Raw genomic sequence first — 9598 nt, forward strand, 5'->3', positions numbered from 1 at the left:
TAGGTCTATGGATTTGGCACAAGATGGATCCTTAGAGGATAATGAATCCAATTCTTCCATTTTGCAGTTGAGGAAGCTGAAGCCTTGAGTAATGTCTAGTAATATCTGAGATGGAATTTGAACTCAGGGCTTCCTACCTCCTAGTCCACCACTCAATCCACTACACCATGCTGCTCACAATTACTGTAAGTATATTCAGCGTTCCACAAGCCTGGTGGAGCTTATACTGAAATGAGCAGGTCCCTTCTATAGATTAGTTCCCTTCATGTCACACGCACACACAAGCACACACACACACACACACACACACACACACACACACACACGATGTGGAGAAAAGAGCTCTGGTTTTAGGGGTGTAATTCCTGTTCTACAACTGGCTAGGTAAATAGCCTTAGATAAGTCACTTAATGACTTGCATTTTCTCAGCTATGAAGTAGATGCATTTCATTCTAAGGACAGGAAATGGGCTCTCTGAAGCAGCTGAAAGCCTTCCCTATAAGCAAATGGTTTATAGCCAAAGCCCAGCAGACCCAGTGGAGAAGGATGAAAGCCTTGAGGGGAGGGTAAGCCTAAACCTAGGACTCTCTGTCATAGCCATTATCTCTATAATATAAACCAGCTTCTGCAGAGGATTAGACAAGCTACACTCCCTCATCTGGTCTTTGCGGGGAAGAGTGTTAAATCTGGAGCAAGGAGAGGCTAGTATTTCACGTCCAGTAATTATTAGCCATGTGACTCCCTTCAAGTCACCTTAGGATGATCAGTTCAGATTTCGGTCTGGACAGGACCATAGAGAGCAACACATCCAACTGCTTCACTTTATAGATAAGGAAAGCCCCAAGGATTTAAGTGATTTGCCCAAGGCCACCCCAATCGTAAACAGTGGAAGGGAGATTTGAAGGCAGGTCCTTTGACTCCAAGTGAATTGCCCTTTTTCCTCTACTGCCATCATGTAAAAGTGGTGAAAAAATACCTCTAACAGCAGCTCACAGGGCTGACTGGAGGAACAAATTAACTACTGTATGGAGGTTAATTTATAATGCATAAAACATCATAGAAATGTCAGCTCTTGTTGTTATTTTCTTCTCTTTTCACTTATAATTAAATGCTTGATGTCACAGACTAATTTCCTGGTATTCTAGTTAGGAATCGTTGCATGCTGGTCTCTTGAGAGGAGACATTGAGTGAGGGAATGTTAGGGGAATGGCCCAACCAAATACTGTGTGTATGTGGACCGTAAGAATCAGTAAATGAGTAGATTAATGAAAAATGCTGAACGATCGTTTAAACATGTCAATTTGTCTCATCTGAATGCTTTTGGATTAATGTCTCTGAAAAAGAAATGAGGTTTTGCAGGTGGAGTGAGAAACCAGGAAGAGGGAATGGTGTCAAGAAACCCGCATTCTAGTCCTAGCATTGGGAATTATGGAGAGAGTGTTAGATTCGGAAGCAAAGGACCCAAGTCAAAATTCACACTTGGCTATTTACTTCCTATATGACCCTGGACAAAACAATGAAACTCTCTGAGCCTCAGTTATCTCAGCCGTAAAATGAAAAGGCGGGATTTGTAGGTGTTGTTTTTCCTCACTTGCCCCCAATTCCTTCATCTGTAAAAGTCATTACATTGACAAGATGACCTCTTCAGGCACCTTCCACATGTGATACTCAATTCTGAATTTGTCTTGACATTTCAATCATGGCTGGGGAGATGGAGCGGGGGGAGACCCCTCTCTCTCCTCTAGATTGAGTCTGTCCTTCTAACAGTAGAAAAGAATTAAGTAACACAAGCTAGAGTGACCATATCCTACAATGCATAGAGCCTTCTGTCTTGGCTGTCCTACGCCCCCAACAGTCTATATTTTCAAACGTTCCCTAGCTAATCACTAAAAGTCCCTATTTAGATACCTTCCCTCCAATACTGAGGGCCACATCCATTGACAAGGGTCATTATTCTCACTATAGAACAGTGGAGAAAATATTGGCCTTGGAGTTAGAAAACTAGCCTGGACTCTTTCCCTTTTTGATTGTGTAATGATGACCCACTAACTTCATTGCTCATTTCTTCATTCAATAAACAATGATTAAGCCCCACCAGGTATACCAGGCCATCAAGGAGAGGCAGAATTGATATAAAATACTCTCTCAGACATCAAGGAGTTTATAACCTAGGAGGGAGATAAAGCACCTGCATGGACAACTCTAATAATCCGTATTATTTGCCAAGTTCATTGAGAAGTGGTTTTGTTGCACAGCAGAGAGAGAACTGGCCTTGAAGCCAGGAAGACCTAGGTTCATTCTTTCCTATGGCATATTGCTGAAGTGACCCTGGGAAAGTCACTTAATTTCTCAGGGCTCTCTAGGCAATTCTCTAAGATTATAAGTTATAAAGAAGGCGCTGATCTACACATGTAGCTGGAGTTTTCTTACTTGGGAGCTTTCTCTGCCAAGAGAATCACAGACTCAGTCCGTAAATTCATTACAGTGGTCCAAGGAGGCATAGCGTTACCACCAAAGAACTATGGAGACTTCCTGGAATAGGTGGCATAGAAGATGGGTAGAAATCTAGGAGACGGGAAGGGACCTTCAAGGCATTAAGAACAATGAAAGTAAAGGATGGACCCAAGAGAACATAGAACATATTTAAGATCACAGAAAAGATTGGTTTGCTTAGAACGTAAAGTTCATTTATTTTTTTTTAAACCCTTTACTTCAGTGTATTGTCTCATAGGTGGAAGATTGGTAAGGGTGGGCAATGGGGGTCAAGTGACTTGCCCAGGGTCACACAGCTGGGAAGTGTCTGAGGCCGGATTTGAACCTAGGACCTCCTATCTCTNTTTTTTTTTTTTTTTTTAATTTTAAACCCTTAACTTCTGTGTATTGACTTATAGGTGGAAGATTGGTAAGGGTAGGCAATGGGGGTCAAGTGACTTGCCCAGGGTCACACAGCTGGGAAGTGTCTGAGGCCAGATTTGAACCTAGGACCTCCCATCTCTAGGCCTGGCTCTCAATCCACTGAGCTACCCAGCTGCCCCCCATAAAGTTCATTTAGAGGAGTTTCAACGTCCTCATCTATAAAATGAGGATAAAAGTACTTCCACAATCTTCCATCCAAGAAATCTGCAAGAAAGGCCTTCTGTCAAATGGAAAGTCTATAAAAATGTGAGCTCTGATTATTATGGGCATCACTTTTCTCCTCTGCAAAACCAGAGAGTTGGACTTGGATAGTCATCCTGCTCAAAATCCAAATGGAAATTTAACCTAATAAGTAACACTAAGACATGGTGGGGTACAACTCATGACCTCCTTATAGAAATATGGCTGTGGAGGGCATATGTTATTCATAAGGAAAATGATAGGAAAAAGAGGTGGAAATGGAGGAGAATATAGCATTGTACAGTGAGAAGACAGAGGCACTGATGCAAGGAAATTTAGGATGGGTGAGGCAGTATTTGGGTAAAGATAAAAAAGAGAAGGACAGGAAGAAAACAGAAAGTCTGAGGTACTGGGGGACTTCAATTATCCAAATATCTGCTGAAGAGCTATCTATCTCTCTTCTGAAAGGAAAGTAGCTAATAAAAACTAGACTTTTCCTTAACAACAATTTCATCCTTCAAAATACAGGGTAAAGAGTAAGCAAACTTTCATTCTGTCTCTGAGTATCACTAGCAAGGAAAAACTAGCTGCTAAAGTAGAAATGATGGGATCCTGGGGGCCAAGAGCCACTTCATCTGAGAATTTTTGACAGAAGTGAAGACAAAGCAGGCACACCGTGGCATATGCCTTAGATATGGCGAGAGCAGACTTCAAAGAATTTAGAAGAAGGATTGCTAGGAATCCATGTAGGAAAATTATAAAGGGGAAGTAAGCTGAGGAAAGATGGGAAACTCTCAAAAATGAAAAGCTTCAGAAATGAAAGGAAATAATACTAATGAAGAAAAAAAGAGAAAGAGATGTAGATGCACAGAGGTTTCTTGAAAAGACACAGAGATGGTAGAAGCCAATGATAGGTAAGAAAATATGAATACATCCATATAAGGAGGGATTTTAAAGTATATGGGGTGCTGAAGCTAGAATGAAATGGTGCTTGAAATGAATTTTAAGGACAACAAAAGGGGGCTGTGTTAATTATACTATAAAAGAGAGATGTGAAACAAGGTAGGAATGACAGCTATTTGGGTTCAATGGAGTAATAGTAACAGTAAACAGAAAGAAGGCTGCTCTACTCAAATCTTATTTTGCTTCTGGTTTCTCCATCAGGTAGAATGATTTTTGACTAAAAAGATGAAAGCAAAAAAGGCTAAGAAGAAATGAAAATCCAAGATATCTAGGAAGATGATGCCAATAGTACATAGCTAGAATTTATGAGTTCAAGTCAAAAGGTCCAGGTGAATGATATCCTATGGTTCTAAAAAAGCCTAGTATCTAGCATCACTGGGTGAATGATATCTGAAATATTATTAATAAGGGGAAAGGTACAACGAAATTTGAGAAAAACAAATATCCCAATTAGAGACAGAGAGGGAGGAATGAAGAGGAGAGAGAGAAGAAGAATAGTTCAATTTGCCATCTAGGCCAATGATCTTAACTTTGACTTCTGGCCAAGTCTAGAATGTATTAATAAATAAATGGTTAATGAAAAGGAAGCAATGAAAGAGCCAGTATGGCTTGCCTGACTAACCTCAATTACATATCTTAATAGGTTCCTAGCTGGTAGATCAGGCAAATGTCATGGACATGGTATACTTTTCAGCAAAGCATGTGATTAAGTCTTTCATGCTATTCTGGGAAATGAGATGAAGACATATGGGTAACATGATAGCACTGTTAGATGGTTAAATGACCATCTAATGCAACCAATACCTAACAAGTATTCAATAATGGTTTACTGAATCATGGAATCTCAGACTGCAAAGGGACTTCAGCAGCCATCTAGTCTGACATATGCCTCAAAAAGAATCTACACCACAATATATTCAACAAGGGATTCCCCAACCTTTGCTTAAAGACCTCAAATGACGGAGAACACGTTATCCCCTGACACAGCCCATTCTGTTTCTGAGTAACTGTCCCTTAAAACAATTTTTCCAATGGTAGCTTGGAGGAGGCTTCTGCTGAGTCTCAGGATCTTTTTATGACTTTATGCTATGGAATATTTATATCAATGACTTTTTTATCACTCAATCAAAGATGGCTTGCTCATCAAAGTTACAACTGGCTCAAAACTGAGAGGGCAATCTGACAGTGGATGACAAAAAATGTCACAACAGACAAGAATGTTGAACAGATTAAAAGGGTATATACTAGGGTTCAAAAACTCAAGTGCAAGACAAGGCTGGTAGAGATGTGGTTAGAAATCAATTCATGTCATTTTCCTTTCAGCTCGGCAACTGTGATCTTATGATTCCAAGATTCCATGAATGGCAAAATAAGTATGAATGAGAGTGGGAGACGGTAGCCAAGAAAGTGAATGTGATCTGAGGTATGTGGAGTACAAATATCAACATGAAATATTCCAGAATGTGGAAGCCACAACCATTGTGTTGCACGCTAGCTAACCCAGTTGAAACAGATTTGGATTACTGTGCTCAGTTCTGCCTATTGTTGTTGTCCATTCTTCATTTTTGAGGAAAACCAATGGCATCAATGGATGATGTCTTAAATTGTGCATGCAAACTGGATTTAAGTGAGGCAAAGTTACCCAAAATCATCAGCCTCACTTTCTCTTCCATGAAGTCCAGGGGCAAGACAAAAGTCAGGATGACTGGCAAAGGCTCTGGGATGCAGTGGAGGACCTTGGAGTCTTCAATGTCTGAGCAAGCTCTAAGTGTTCTGTAGCTTCTGCTTCAGCCACCTTAATGGCTACTGGAACGAATTGAGAAGGATATTTACAAGCTGGAGAGCATCCAGAGGATGGGAATCAAGAAAAATCAATGAATTCAAGATCATATTAGTGCTTGAAGAACCTGTGGCTATTTAGCCTGGAAAAGAGGAGACTTGTCCAAGTTTTTTAAGCCTCTAAAGAACTAAAAATGGTTATCACACTGAGGTCAAAAGTGGGGTTTAAGATAGATGTAAGCAGACTGCCACATATCATCAATAAGGATTTCTGAATAACATGAATAAAATATAAAGGAATTGGATGAAAGAAAGAGAACATGGGCTAATCATGGAGAGTGAATGAAGGGTAGAAGAGAGACAACCAGAGGCTTCCACTGGTACCCTCACAATTTCAGCAGAAAGTAAAGAATGTCTCTCCTATGTCAGATGAATATTGTCATGAGAGAATCTTTTAAAAGAGATATCTTCAAGTATCTGGTGCAGTCATATGGCAAAAAATCCTAGACGGGAGAACTAGGAAGGAGTGGTCAAAGTTACAAAGAAGCAAATTTAGGATTCCTTTACAGGAAAACGCCCTAGCCCAGTGAGGGGCAAACTTTTTAAAGAGGGAGCCAAAGGAAAGGAAATGCTCCTCTGTCAGTCTGTTTCTAAGGCAACTCTTTCAAAGTTTCATTGTATTGTATCCTACTCATTGTATTCGTCAGATTAGGAATAATGTCCCTAGGCCACATAGAACATTTCAGGGGGCTGTATCTGGCCCGTGGGCCTTAAAATTTCACTTTTACAGTTTGCCCATCACTGCCCTAACCCATTGGAGCTATTGGGCCAGATTACTTCAGGGAGCAATGGGGTTCCCACTAATTAGAGGTCTAGCTTTACATAACCCTATTTTTAGGGGCACTGGAGAGAAGACTCTTGTTCAACATAGAAGAAGACTCTGAGGTCCATTTCAGTGTTGAGATTTTGTGGCCATCTTTTTGTATTCCTCAACCACTGAGAGCTGTGATTATCAAGGGCCAGCAGATGTAGCTTTGAAGGCTTGATTAGAACGGCTGATGAGGTGTGAATGACTCTGTTGGACAAAGAGTGCCTCAAGAATTGCAAAATTCTCTGGCTAAGTCTTCAGAAACTTTGGAAATCTGCTAAAAAGCAGGAAGGTAAGTCAATTACACTAAGAGGAACAGAATTCTTCTCCATTACAGGAAGTCATTTGCGTTTATATTTCTATAATTCAGACATGACTGGCTCAATGGCTTTCCCAAAGATGGAAAACAGCCCAGGGATATGAAGGCAAGATCAGCACAACTCAACTTCTCCAGATAGGAAACAAATCGAATTCCCAATGCCCAAGGGAAAGTTGGCAAGAAAAATATCCCAATTGCCTTCCTTTGGGTTGTAGCCCACTATGAACATCAATATCTCACCGGGAGTTAGCGTCCAAGGTAGAAGGAAGAAGACCATTTGCAAACCAACAAATTTCCTCATTAACTAGGCCAGTCAGTTTCTGAAAATGCCATTATCTGGGTCCTTCCACGTCATTTTTCTTTTCAATAAAAAAACCATCTGCCTATGGTATGGAGTTCTATAATAACATCTGAGCTGCCAAAGACTTATTCTTCACCAAAGTCAGAAAAATTCCTTTTTCAGTCCTAAATATAAGAAGCTATGATTCTTTCCATGCCCCATCACCAATGCCATTTTATTCATCCCTGTGTTCAAACAACTGAGTATGCCATATGATGGAGAGAAATAAAAAAAGAATATGACACTTTATCTGCCCTCTAACAGCACCAGCTCTTGGAGAAAAGCTTCCTCCTCCCAATCTCCATTATCTAATGTATCTAGAAGTTAGTTATGGGGAACAATGGTGACTTTTGGTCATTCTTTAACAGATGGCCATAAATAACCCTACACTAAGTGACAGATAAATAGCAAATAAAGTCAAGCTAAAAATTGTGACCATCTTTAAAGCACTGGCCACTTACAGAGATGACCTCATGAGCTCATGTCTCCACTTAGGAATAATTCCACCTCTTGATTCCAAGTTATAAACGTCATCACAAATCACAGATATAAAATAAGTCATTCCACCCACTGACCTTAAGTACTTGAATGCTGGAGTGCTAGGGAAAGGGAACATGTAGGCAACTTGAGGTGGTCTCTGTCCCACTGTCAGAGAAACCGGTTATAAGCTCTAGATGGTGCCTGCCCCTTATCTTCCCATCCTCCCCTACCAAACGCCTCCCACAATTTAATTTTCTTCTAATTCTCAAGCCATGTCGTTAAAATAGAAATTTAAAGGATCTAGTGAGGGAGAAGTGGATTACTGAGCCACTTTTTTATTTTTTTAAACCCTCACCTTCCATCTTGGAGTCAATACTGTGTATTGGTTCCAAGGCAGATGAGTGGTAAGGGCTCAGCAATGGGGGTCAAGTGACTTGCCCAGGGTCACACGTCTGGGAAGTGTCTTGAGGCCAGATCTGAACCTAGGACTTCCTGTCTCTAGGCCTGGCTCTCAATCCACTGAGCTACCCAGCTGCCCCCTGAGCTACTTTTTTAAAGGCTCACGTTTGCTGCCCTTGAGCACATAGGTGTGGATCAAAGATGGACCTTAGTGGGCAACTCTGTCATTTTACAGATGAGGAAACTGGGACTCAGAAGGTTACTTGTCTAAGTTTCACACAGATAATTAGTGGAAGAACCAAATCCTCCAAATCCAAAGCTGTTTCCCCCCCACTAAAATTATACCTCATTGGGAACCTCACCTTGGGAGCCTTGGAATCCGATGACAGTCATTCACAAGGGCTACAGCTGTGAGGCCATGTACAACAAGGTGGTTCTAACCCAAGCCTAAAAAGCACCACAGTAGAGCACTAAGCTTAGAGGCAGGATGATTTGGGTTATCTTCCTTGGACACTTAACAAACTATGTGACCAGAGGCAAGTGACTCTATCTCTGAGTAACAACCAGTACCGCCAACACTCAGGGGCCGTTGTGAGGATCAGAGGAGAAAAAGGTGCATTGAAAGAGTCCAAGAGCCATAAATGAAATAACAAATATTCACATATGTGAATATTTGAATAATATTATTCAGAGTCTAGCCAGGTATAAAATGGTACAGAGTGTTTAGGGCTACAAAATCATCTTTGATCGTTTGGAATACAGAGGAAGGAGCACTGAAGTCACCTGGAGTCAGAGGCTCTAGGCTTCAATCCTGGCTCTGGTACTCAGTAGCTATGTGACCTGGGGCAAAGTACTTCACCTACCTAGGACTCAATTTCTTTCTTTTTTTAAACCTTTACCTTCTGTCTTGGAGTCAATACTGTATATTGGCTCTAAGACAGAAGAGTGGTAAGGGCTAGGCAGGGACTCAGTTTCTTTATCTGTAAAAAGAGGAGGGGAGGTGGACCAGATGACCTTTGCTGTTCCTTCTAGCTCTAGAGCTATGATTTGGTACAAGCCCCTTTCCTTCTCTGGGCCTCAAGATCATCTGTAAAAGAAGAGGACTAGAAACCTGTAAGAATACACAAATTTAAGAGATTATTATTATTATCCTAATCAGTTAACACCTTCGTTTTGACAGGAATTAGCTGCCAGTCAGCCAAAGGCAAGAATGGGCAAAAGTGAAGGGAGAGGCACAAAAACGTCAAAGCCTACCAGCTTGATCCAGGTTCAAACCAGAATAGACATTTCATGAGGGATGCTCCTTAAAGTACTGACTTTCCTCCTTGGCAATGTCTTTGTCCCTTTGTCCACC

This window comes from Gracilinanus agilis, chromosome X (assembly GCF_016433145.1).
Source record: "Gracilinanus agilis isolate LMUSP501 chromosome X, AgileGrace, whole genome shotgun sequence".
Classification (NCBI taxonomy): domain Eukaryota; kingdom Metazoa; phylum Chordata; class Mammalia; order Didelphimorphia; family Didelphidae; genus Gracilinanus; species Gracilinanus agilis.